Genomic DNA, 12,677 nt, shown 5'->3' on the forward strand with positions numbered 1-12,677 from the left:
GAACCGATTGAAATGTCTTAACGAAAATTTATATACAGCCTTGTTTTAAGGTAAAATTTATTAAACAATTGTTAAAAAATTAAAAAATTTATTATTTTGCAATAAAAATTGTTATAAACAAATTACAATAAAAAATAAGTTTTTTTTTAATTAAACCAACAGAGATGTAAAATATACTACGTTTATAATATTTTTTTTATTTATAACAAATGGATAAAATCTGAACCGACTGAGATATATTAGCGAAAATTCATATACAGCTTTGTTTAATTTTTAACTTTAATAAGCAATTGTTTAAAAATAAATATATTTATTATTATAAAAAAAAAAGTTTTACCATTACTAAGTACAATAGTCCCATGATTTTTACATAACCGCATCGCTTTACCATAGTCGCACGACTTTACAAGTCGACCGGCACGACTTTTTTCCAAGTCCTTTAGTCGCATCATTTAACAAGTCATCTGGCTTGATTTTTTTCCAAGTCCTTTAGTCGCATCAGTTTACAAGTCGACCGGCTCGAATTTCTTCCAAGTCCTTTAGTCGCATCATTTTACAATTTTTACAATAGTCATTTATCATCAAAACGAGTCTTTTCTCTATCCATAAAATATAAATATATCTTATGTAGAGAAAGTTCTTTCCGTTCTAATGTCTTATGACTAATCCCTCTTGATATACACAATATTGGATATTATTAGGGGTCTCGTCTATCCGACAAGACGAATCCCCAAGCCAAGGGCTGAGTCTCAACAGATCGCAGCGTGGTAACTGCTCTACCGTGTACAACACCCCGCCAGGTACCTAGGTCGTCTACAGACGATTTCGAGTCTCGACATCGAACTGTGAGACCCAAAATCGACCGTAAGAGACCGTGCCATTGCTCGGTGTGATCCCGGCAACGGTCGTTGGTCCCGTACGGCAAAATGGCTCGGGCGATGACCGGCCCAAAGACCGATCACCTAGTAGTTTCACATTGTTTTGAGCCTTTCGACTCACGAGACTCCTAGAGATATCGTTGTCTCCTTTGACTAGAAAGGATACGGCCTTAGAGGCGTTCAGGCATAATCATACGGATAGTAGCTTCGCACCACCGGCCGCTCGACCGAGTGCGTGAACCAAATGTCCGAATCTGCGGTTCCTCTCGTACTGAGCAGGATTACTATCGCAACGACTAGTCATCAGTAGGGCAAAACTAATCTGTCTCACGACGGTCTAAACCCAGCTCACGTTCCCTGTTGGCGGGTGAACAATCCGACGCTTAGCGAATTCTGCTTCGAAATGATAGGAAGAGCCGATATCGAAGGATCAAAAAACGACGTCGCTATGAACGCTTGGCTACCACAAGTCAGTTACTTGTTACTTACTTCAGTTACTGTGGTAACTTTTCTGGCACCTCTTGCTGAAAACTCTTCAAGCCAAAAGGATCGATAGGCCGTGCTCTCGCAGTCTCTATGCGTACTGAACATCGAGATCAAGCCAGCATTTGCCCTTTTGCTCTACGCGAGGTTTTTGTCCTCGCTGAGCTGGCCTTAGGAAACCTGCGTTATTCTTTGACAGATGTACTGCCACAGTCAAACTCCTCGCCTGGCAGTGTCCTCGAATCGGATCAYGCGGGAGTATTAACGGCGATCGGCGAAAGCCTCACGCCACTCTTACACGCTTGGCTCTAGAACACCGTGACAATCGAGCACAAGGGCTCGAAGCACGCNCGCCACTCTTACACGCTTGGCTCTAGAACACCGTGACAATCGAGCACAAGGGCTCGAAGCACGCGCTCCGCCTAACCGAGTAAGTAAAGAAACGATGAAAGTAGTGGTATTTCACCGGCGATGTCGCCATCTCCCACTTATATAATAATATTTATTCAATATTGAACAAATGTTTCCTCCTTGGAGAGAGGGTTTAATACAATCGACTCTTCTACATGAGGGAGGAAAATTACATAAGTATAAGAGATATAATGGTTTCTGAAATAAATTAAATATATAAAGAAAGTAGAAAGTAGTAAAAATTGTATAAAAAACCATTAAATATAATACTAGTTCAAATAAATGTTGTAAATATAATTTTGTATGTAATATGTATATAAAAAAAAGAAAAAAGAAAAAAAAAAAGAAAAAAAGAAAAATGGCGTGTCGAAAATATAAAGTATAAATAAGTATTAAGATTTAATAAATTAATAAATAAATGGTAGGTTTTAATAAATAGATATATAAAATCGCGACTCGACTTACGCCGGTCTCCCCCACGACCGAGGAGTCCGGTTCACCGTGGCAAGGTTTTACAGAATTTGTCGCGTTAGTACTGTCGGACACCGGACACATGTTCGACGTAGATATCGCGGGGCCAACGGATGGTTTCACTGACCATCAGCCTTCTCATCATGCCAGCATATCTTTTGTGGGCACGGAGGAGACCAATGACGTGTTCATTCCGCAGGTCCCACGCACCGAGAGCGCCGACCGTGAATGGGACGATAGAGACCTCGTAGCCGTGCTGCCGGAGATCATTGGCCAGGGGAGTGTATTTTGCTACTTTGATGAATCTAGTCTCCTCGATGGCCTCCCTCCGGTTTTCAAAAGGCACGGCTACATCAATAATAAGGACTTTTTTTGTCCGGATCACAATGTCAGGCCTAAGACTTGCATTCAAAGTGTCGACGCCCTCGACAGTCCGGTTGACCGATACGGTTCCAGGCATCCGGTTTGCCCTCACCAGACGCTCCACGATAGCGTCATGTCGAAGCTGCCTCGCGGCCGAGTGCGGTCCGCAATGGTTCAGAACGTGCGGGATCGTCTCGGTCTCCCCGCATCGTCGGCAACGCTTGTCACCCTCCCCCCAACGTCTTGCTCCGTTAAGAGGCAAGACGCCAAGGCGAGCTCGGTGGATGAAGCGCCAATCGGCGAAGCAGGTATTCCTCCCGTCCCGCATAAAGTGACTCGAATATGGACATCGAGAGTAGACTTCAAACGCCTTACCTTGGTCAGGCTTGGCGAGAAGCCTCTCCCGGTACCGCGCAATAATTGCGGACCGCAATCGACCAACGATTTGGCTCCTTGATGACGACGTAACGCGAACCGTCCGGCCCCCACTAGCTCGGCACCCCAGGGAGATTTCTTGGCGCTCCCCACACCATTCCCACTTGTATAGAAAAAAAACAACCCCACGCCGCGCAGCGCTTCTAGCCCTTGACCAGAGTGAGGAAGCGTCCCTCGAAGGTCCGGAGAAATCTGCTGTGATTTCTCCGGACAGATAGCTGACAAGGTCATCGTTGTTAGGAGGGCGTTTCAGCCACCGAGAGACTGCTTCCCTCAGCGATTCCCAGTCCAATGCTCTGACACTCGAATCTAAAGATGTTAAAAGTTTAAAAGCATGTGCCAGTGTAAGAGCATCGGCCAGGTCTGCGAGCGGGAGGAGTCCGCCTCTTCCCTCCCTAGGGGGTAGGAAAACTACCTCCGCGCTCGCTCGCTGAGGTAGGTTCAGCCACCCCTTGGCTGCCATTTTGATGATCTTGTCCGCTAATTTCAGGGGACTCTTCTTCACTCGTGCAGTTCCGAGGCAAAAATCCAGACGTGGTAGCAGGAAACTCGCAACCGCGTCCAGCTTCTGCCACGGGGCCAAAAGGCAACTGCATCGACTGCGCGAACGTCATTGATTAAGCCGGAAATAGTTTCATACGGCGTTTGATTATTATTGAACCCTGTCGGTGTGCCGAGGTGATCGTAGGACTCCCCTTCACCTAACGGTCTCATTTCATCCTTCTGAATCATGAGGCGCGTCGGCTGGACTCGCCTCACTGATCTCCCTCTACCGATGTGGATGGAGGCACATTTTCTCGCATTAAAGGCGAGGCTAGACGAGCGCGCTACATCCCCCACTCTAGCTAGGAGTGTCCTCATCTCCCCAGGCGTGCCCGCAAGCAGGGCCACGTCATCTGCGTAGACTAAGTTGTTATAGTTTTTATTAAATAATTTGTATCCCACTTCGAGGCCGCATAGCGGGCGTATGACAGCCTCGAAGGTGAGATTAAAAATTATGGGACTTAACGGACAGCCCTGCTTAACGCCAGAGAGGATAGGGACAGGCTCCGTGAGACCGTTTCCCCCCCTGATACGGGTGGCGACCCCCCCCCCATAAAGATTTTGAATTAAATGAATTATTTTAGTGGGTACTTGATGGCGACGGAGTGCGTCAAAAATAGCCGCTTGGAGGACCGATCCAAACGCGTTTGCGAGGTCCAACCAGGCGACGACTAACTCCTTTCCCTTTTTTCTAGCATCCGTCAATACCTCTTGTAAGATGAAGTTATGCTTCACGCACCCCTTAAAAGGGAGAAATCTCTTCTGGGAAGCGCTGATTCTATCATTGTTTCGCGCCCAGCCGGTCAAACGGTAGGCAATTACCGCCGCGAATAGCTTGGCGGTGGTGTTCCCCATCGCTATTGGACGGTAATTGCCCAGGTTGCCCCTGTCTCCCTTTTTGTACAGGAGTACAGTGTTAGACTCCTTCAAGGGGGCAGGGACAGTCTCCAGCCTCAAACAGGCGTTGAACATTGTCGTAAGGACGTAGAAACCCGGGTCAGAAACTCTCAGATCGAGATAAGAGCGTCCGTCCGGCCCAGGAGATGAGTTCTTCATTTTCCAGAGCCGGGCCGTGACTGCCTCTTGACTGAGACCAGCGACCAGGGCGCCGTTGGAATCTTCATTTGGAGCCTGTTGCGAGAAGACGTCAGGCAATTCGACCCCACCGGTGTATGCAGCGTGAACTGTAGTGAAATGCTGGCGGGTCCGGCCACAGTCTGCGAAGCGGACTGTGGCCGGACCCGCCAACACCTCACGCACCGCACGCTGCCTTTTGGTGCGATACAACCGCTGAAGCCGCGCTGCCTGACGCGTCCTCTCCTGACCCGTGGTCGGAACCATCTGGGAAGCAGGAGCAATCTGTTGTCCCGCATTGACCGGCTGGACGCGTCCAACCCTGGCTGGACCTCCTCTCCGTGGTGGTATTTGAGAGCTGAGGAAAGTAGCTACTCTTCTAGCTGCGATCTCCAGCTCTTCGACGAAGGACACGGACTCGATGACGCGAATCTTCGCGTTTGGCAGCGAATCGACGCTCGAAGGACGCACGGCGTTGACGGCGCGCCTCCGGACACCTATTCGCCGCTGCGTTCCGAGGTGACGTCGTCCTCGAGACCGGCCTCCGACTCGTACCCCCAACGGGGAGGAGCTCCTCGCCGGTACTGGCGGATGCCGACGCTCCTCCGTCGTCATCCCTAGCTAGAATTTCGAAAGAATTATTTAAATTTAAATTAGAATTAGAATTATTGAAAATGTCGCCACCCTATCAGTGGGGGAAAAACCCGTACTAACGGGACTCGCGCGACCTGGGCCTCGCGGCCTCGGACCCTCCGCACTCATGCTATGTCTATAGCTCCCCCCCCGGGAGCGCAGTACTCGTGTTAGGGGGCGTCTTCACTTCTGCGGGGGTGGTACCTCTTACTGAAGACGTCGGAGAGACTCTACTCGGCCCAGGTCGTTGGACTGGAGGGATATTCGCAGGAAGAGGCAACCCGTGGACATTTTTATAGTGCATGGTCACCGCGCGACGCTGAAACACGCCGTTGCCGGTGAAACCACAAACGCTACATTTTGCTAGAACTTTAGCCTCTTTCTTATGGGCAAATTTAACATGTATTGCAAGGTCCTCGAGCCGCTTCGCCCCCGCGAATACACCATCCCGGCGTCCAAACCCGCGAAAACGTCCTACCGCCGCGGTAGGACAGAGCTCGCTGGTGAGCTCTGCAGCGACAGGATAAAGGACATAAATTACCCTATCGCCGTTCATTTCGCCTGGATGACAAGTACGAGAGCAGGACGAATAAGTTAACAAAAAAGTGTATAAATAAAATCGACGAAAAGGTCAATAGGGACAAGTCAGTAAAATAAAATAAAAATAAAAATAAAATAAATTAGAATAAAGTCAGTCAGTGAAATAAGATTACAAAATGTAAAATTGGGAAAAAATGAAAAAATRAGAAATAAGAATATGAAAAATAAAAATAAAATTAAAAATGAAAATAGGGGGTGAATTAAAATTTCTGGAAAATCGGAAAATCCAGAAAATCCAGAAAATGAAAATTTTGGAAAATCCGGAAAATTAAAAATTGAACAATAAATAAAATAAAAATAAAAATAAAGGGGGTAGAATAATAGGTTAAAATATTTGTCAAAAGGTAAGATAATAAATTATGACGATGACAAATAAATTATCAAAAAAAAAAAAAAAAAAAGTAATAAATTAACATAAAAAATTAATTAATACCCGCTTCACATACCTATCTTAGGAGAGGAGTAGGTAGGACGGTGACAGCAACGGAAATTAGCACACCGAATATCGCAAAATCAAAAAATAAATAAAATAGAATAAAATTTAACTAAGAGTTCGCCCGGCATATATACATACACGGTGTGCGAAACGAAAATGTCAAATAAATTAAATACTACACCTCTCATGTCTCCTTACAGTGCCAGACTAGAGTCAAGCTCAACAGGGTCTTCTTTCCCCACAAATTTTTCCAAGCCCGCTTCCTTGGCAGTGGTTTCGCTAGAAAGTAGATAGCGACAGTTGGAATCTCGTTAATCCATTCATGCGCGTCACTAATTAGATGACGAGGCATTTGGATATTTTTTTTTTTTTTTTTTTTTTTTTTTTTGTTTCGTGGCAGTGAGGAACGCTTTTACGCAGACTTACCGCGTCGCTCAAAAAAGGTAAGTACTGTGTGACTCTGGCCGAAACCAACTACCCACTAAACCTCACGGAATTACCCTGCACGGCATGGTCTCCAGGCCATTCAGACACCTCCCTGTCTTTCACCTTACTAAACTCTGACGCCTGGTCATCGTAATGCAACCCAACGCCACCAGCAGCTTCGTCATAAAGGCATTATGCCGTCCCGTGATATCTCATCCCGGAGCCGACCACCCATATGATATATCCCCTCGCGGGGCTTACTACTGCGCTCTATAGTCGGTACGAGAGTGAAGGTCCCCATCGACGTAGCAGCAAGTCTAGCAAGATGTCCGTATGTGCGTGGTGAGAAAATTAATTTCCACCCGAGCAATTCGAGAACCGAAGTTCGCGTTCATTTAAGGCGACGTCCACATATGTGAACGAACGCCGTAAATCGCTGTGCTTTTCAGCAAGCAGAATGGTATTATATAGGGGACTCGTCTAGTCAACAAGACAATTCCCCTTACACGCCTTAAATTTTTTTTTTTTTTTTGTTTTTTTTTTGTTTCGTGGCAGTGAGAAATGCGTTTACGCAGACTTACCACGTCGTTCAAAAAAGGTAAGTACTGTGGGACTCTGGCCGAAACCAACTACCCACTAAACCTCACTGCCCACGGCATTATTGCGTGCTGCCGACTTTAGATTGAAGTGTGCACGTTGCCCTATTACCAGTTCGTTCAATTTTAACACAAACAGCTTACCAATTCCAGCTCTTGGTAGCGTTTTACCAGGTCTTATGGTAATGCCAGTCATCTTGTTCCATCTGCTCCAGTTCGTATGACTGCCACGAATCACCCTCAGGGTAATAAACCCTAAGAGTGCTCGTGACAGTCCCATTGCCAGCAACCCGTTCGCCGAACTCGCCGACCAAATCCCGCGTGACGAGAGCGTACAAGTGCGAAAATAAATGTCGGTTGGTCGGACATTATACTTTTTGCCGATTTCAGACCTCAGGTCCTCATTTTCGGCATAGTACGCGCGCTTTCTCTCGTGTGCACTGTCTAAAGCCGTCGCTCCACTGACTACCTGTGCATCAATTACCATTCCTTGCAGCAACGAGGTCAGGTTTTCTGACCCCCTGACTCGTGCGGATCCTCGGCTCCAATTCAACGTCCCACCTTTGGTCACGAAGGCCGGACCTTAGCACTGCGCAAATCGCGTTGTGTCTCATTATCCGGCCGCCGTGGGTACGATGGCACGACTGGATAACGTGGGCTGCTGTTTCAGTTGCCTGACAGCCAGCACGACACGATATATCCGAGCCGATTCTCCGTACACCACGAGATGTTCGGGTTTTCGTGGCCAAGGCGTTGATCCGGACATGATGGTACTGGACAAAGTCMCGTCCGGTCAACGCCATCCCCCATTGTACCCAAGAGCTGGATGCCGAGACTTTTGCGCTTTCGCGCAACTCGCGTCCATCCACATACTTATGGAGGGCCTCAGACCACCATCTGTCGACATCCTGTTTGCTGCGCAGAGCCTCACCGTTATTTTTGGTGAGCGCACGACAAGCCCATCTTATTCGGTTCTGTACCCAGGCTTCATCGTGCGCGGCTTTGGCCGCTGGTGATGTTGACTGTGCCATGCCGTCCAGTCGTTCGATAATACGGCATAGCACTGCTGTTTCGAATGATGATATGCCAAGACCCCCTTCACGCGTTGGTGCGTGAAAATATGCTTTGGGCACGTCAGGACGAAGGCGGAGCCATTTTTGAGCAGAGGACCGCACCTGCCGATCCAAGGACTTCATCATTCCAATGGTAGTGCCAGCTAGTACGAGTCGATGGTATAACCGAGACAGAAGAATAGATCTTATAATATAAAGCCGCTGTTGCGGTTTAAGTGGGGCTTTCGTTATCCTCTGTAACTCGACCGTCAGTGTCCCGCCGACCTTCTACGGCCCAATTGGTCTAAAGTCCACCCACAAGTACCACCACTCTTGCGAGGGCGATAGCTGTGCAATTTTTGCACCCTTTAGTTCGAACTAAGGGTTCGGTAAGACTTTAGACCTCTTGGCTTTGCCGGACGGAACCACTGAGAGGGCCGAGCACTTTGAGGTACTAAACTCCAGCCCCACACCTTCTGCTATCTCCTCGATCGTCTTCACCAGTACTCCCATGCCTTGAATCGTAGATGCCACAAGTATCGTATCGTCAGCGTACAGCAAGGTGTTGATGCGTGTGCCACCCAGGTCGTATCCAACATCTGATGGTAAAGGGCGAATGCGGATAAGGGTCGACAGCGCGTCGCCTTAGCGAACACCCCTGCCGACGTGTATCGGCTCTTATCGTGAGCCCCCGACTTCTAAGTATGTTATGCTACGCGAGTAGGTATAGCTTACATATTCGATCATGCCCTCAGGCATATTACATTCCCTAAGCACTGCCGTAATAGCCTCGTGACTCCCGCTATCAAATGCCTTTGCGCAGTCCAGGGAGACTATATGTAGCTCCCTGAGCATGCGTTTGGCATCGTCTAGCAATGAGGCGAGGACTGAGATATTCTCCGTGCATCCGTCCAACAGACAACGCTGCCTGACGTTAATCAAATCAACGCTGCGAAGGCGGACGGCGAGAATTTTATGCATCTGCCGTACAACAAAAGATGCAATGCTGATCGGGCGAAAGTCAGCTGCTGTCTTGGCTTCGTGCTTTTTCGGAAGGAAAATTGTCCTACTCGCTAGCATCTCTGTCGGGAAGCCTCCTCTTGCCATTATGATGTTGTACAAGAGGGTACGGATCATCACCGGCACACTAAGCCATTGTCTAGCCGAGACACCGTCGATACCAACTGCGGAATTAAGTGGAACATTTATTCGTTCTACTTCCACTTGTGAGATGGGGCGCCAAAGACCCTGTGGCTTGGTCTTGCTATGTCTTTCTGCAGCGAGCGTGTATGACGTGGACTCACGGGCCATTATCGGTCACTAGTAGTCAGCTATAAGCTGTAGACTGGAGGGACGTGGTCCGCTTGCACCATCCAACACCTCTCTCGCTATTCGCCAAGGTTCTTACCGAACTGATCTTGCGTTCGGGCGTACGCCCTTCGTCTCTTCCGCCAAGATGGTATTTTGTTCGAATCGACTGGGGTGTGCACATTTGGTCGGTCAGCACCAGACCGCCGAGAAGCTGGAGGGAACACACTTTCATAGTCTCTCTAGCGTGTTTTCGTTTCTTAACAGTTCCCCGGAAAGCCTGGACCGGTCCTCCGACAAACCTTGACTCCGAGGAGCACTGGCGTTGCCGCTACCACTACCCACGTCGTCCGGACTTTTGACAGCCCGGAGTTCCTGAATAGCAGCAGCGAMAAGATGTTTATAATCGGCTCGACGCCTCACACCCTTGATAGAATCAAGAGTGCGGCCGCCTAGCCTTTGAGAGAGAATAAATTCGTTTATAAATTTAACTCTACTCAAGACGCCTTGGGCCTCCACACGAGTCAACAGCCTACATTCCTCCGGTGACCACCACTTTTTTTCCTTCTCGACGGAAATGGCAGCATTAGCTACCTCTAGGTGGGCCGCCCTAACATGCACACCCAAGCCCCGCTTCGTCGCAAACGACCTGAGACATTCTTGGCATTGATGCACATCATCAGTGTTGTTCAGTGTACTGGTTGCTTCCTGCAATGTATTAGGAACAGGACTGGCAAATTTGCTAGCATTCGCTGCTTGTGTCATATCCATGGATCCAGCAGTCCGAGCCGGGTTTCTTCGCTGCTGGAAATATACTTTCCTAGTATTTTTCGAGCCTACAGAAAAAGGCCATGCCGGGTTGGCAGCCTAACATAGCCTGGAGGAGGACCTCCTGTCTCTCCCTCGTTCAACGTTCGCCACACCCTCAGACAGGGAGAGACCTGGGTTATTCACCCGTGGCGAGCGACGCAGAGGCAGCTGTTAGTTTCTCCTCCTCAGGAGGATACTACCTAGCGGGAACCACGAAGAGGTCGCTGCTTGCTAAACTATGACTCTCACTAATTCGTAATAAAATAGATGACGAGATATTAGGCATAATTAAGAGAGTCATAGTTACTCCCGCCGTTTACMCGCGCTTGCTTGAATTTCTTCACGTTGACATTCAGAGCACTGGGCAGAAATCACATTGCGTCAACAACAGTGAGGGCCATCGCAATGCTTTGTTTTAATTAGACAGTCGGATTCCCCTAGCCCGTGCCAGTTTTGAGCTGAACGTTGAATGGCGGCCGAAAAGGACGACTGTAACGGATAAACCGAAAGGAAGCCTCGCAGCAAGGAAGATCCACGTGAGGCCAAGGCACGCGACCGAGCTCGGATCCCAGTTACGGTTCCCGAAACTGTTCACCTCGCCCAGGCCCGGTACGTCAGCCAGACCCGCTTCCCTACCAAGCTCGACACGCCCCGCTTGTCAGAGCTAATCCCTATTCAGAAGTTACGGATCCAATTTGCCGACTTCYCTTACCTACATTAGTCTATCGACTAGAAACTCTTTACCATGGAGAACTGCTGCGGACATAGGTACGGACCGGCGCGAAACCTCCACGTGGCCCTCTCCTAAATTTTCAACGTCCGAGAAGAAGACCCGGACACTGCTGCAACTGCGATGCTCTTCGCGTTTCAAACCCTATCTCCCTGCTAGAGGTTTCCAGAAAACTAGAACACTCATACAGAAAAAAAAACTTTTCCCGGATCTCCCGACGGCGTCTCCAGATCATTTTGGGCTACTCCGACGAACTCTCTTACGGGAACCCGAATTGCAAGCGGTTCCACTGCCGGTATCCGGAGTATGAACCGTATTCCCTTTCGCCCAACGGCCGTGTGTCTTTAATAATAAAACAACATTTTGTCTGCACACCATCATCGACATAAGATTTCTCCTAGGGCTTAGGAATAATTTACTCGATTAAAACGGCAGTTCACACGAAACTCTTCTCCACGTCAGTCCTTCAGGGCCTCGCTGGAGTATTTGCTACTACCACCAAGATCTGCACCGACGGCAGCTCTAGGCAAGCTCACGTCCAGACCCTTCTGCGCACACCGCCGCGACCCTCCTACTCGTHAGGGCTTCATAGCGGCGCCCGAGTAAACCCGGACTAACCGCCACACCTGCCGCTGACGGCAGAGCATGGGCGCGACGCTTCAGCGCCATTCGTTTTCAAGGCTAGTTGCTTCGGCAGGTGAGTTGTTATACACTCCTTAGCGGATTCCAACTTCGATTCCTGCTTTCTTAAGCAACCAACGCCTTTCATGGTATCCTATAAGCGTCGACTTAGGCGCCATAACTTTGCGTCTAGTTTATCCCATCCCACAGCGCCAGTTCTGCTTACCAAAATTGGCCCACTTGGCACTCTGATCCGAAATCTCTTGTGGCTTCATAGTTCAAGAAAGCCAGAGATGTCACCTATTTAAAGTTTGAGAATAGGTTGAGGTTGTTTCGGCCCAATGGGTTCTAATCATTCGCTTTACCAGATGAGACTCGTTTACGTTCAATAAGAACAAACGAGTGCCTGCTATCCTGAGGGAAACTTTGGAGGAAACTTTTAGATGGTTCGATTAGTCTTTCGCCTTTATAACCAGTTCCGACGATCGATTTCCGACCTCCATTAGGGTTTCCCCTGACTTCGTCCTGACGAGTGTCTGTACGATCGGAATCGATCGTGAGCGAGAAATTCACGTTTTGTAAAACGCGCCTTTAGTCCGATATTAACGGTCGTATCCCCACCACTCGGCGGCGAGTGCGTACGCTCTGCTGGACCTATTATCAACGTTATTCGTCCTATTCTTTCGCTGAACGCTTAAGAGAACACTTCATATAATACAAGCGAACTTCGTAGACGTTCCAAACATCCCAGGTGTAGGGCAATCACATCCTAGAGTCAACGATAGAAACGTAACGGACAGCAGAGGC

The 12,677-nt window shown here is 48.5% G+C and overlaps 1 long non-coding RNA gene across 1 annotated transcript in view; it reads right to left on the bottom strand.

The window, feature by feature from the left end:
• The window catches only part of LOC106792461, a 16,024-nt gene extending 4,043 nt beyond the window's left edge, over positions 1 to 11,981 (bottom strand). Inside the window, exon 1 of the long non-coding RNA XR_001382297.1 lies at positions 11,697 to 11,981. This is a non-coding gene — a long non-coding RNA (uncharacterized LOC106792461). The remainder of the gene's footprint in view (positions 1 to 11,696) is intronic.
• Positions 11,982 to 12,677: the final 696 nt, after the last annotated feature.

Source organism: Polistes canadensis, unplaced genomic scaffold (assembly GCF_001313835.1).
Source record: "Polistes canadensis isolate GaletaPanama2010 unplaced genomic scaffold, ASM131383v1 scaffold_436, whole genome shotgun sequence".
Taxonomy (NCBI): Eukaryota; Metazoa; Arthropoda; class Insecta; order Hymenoptera; family Vespidae; genus Polistes; species Polistes canadensis.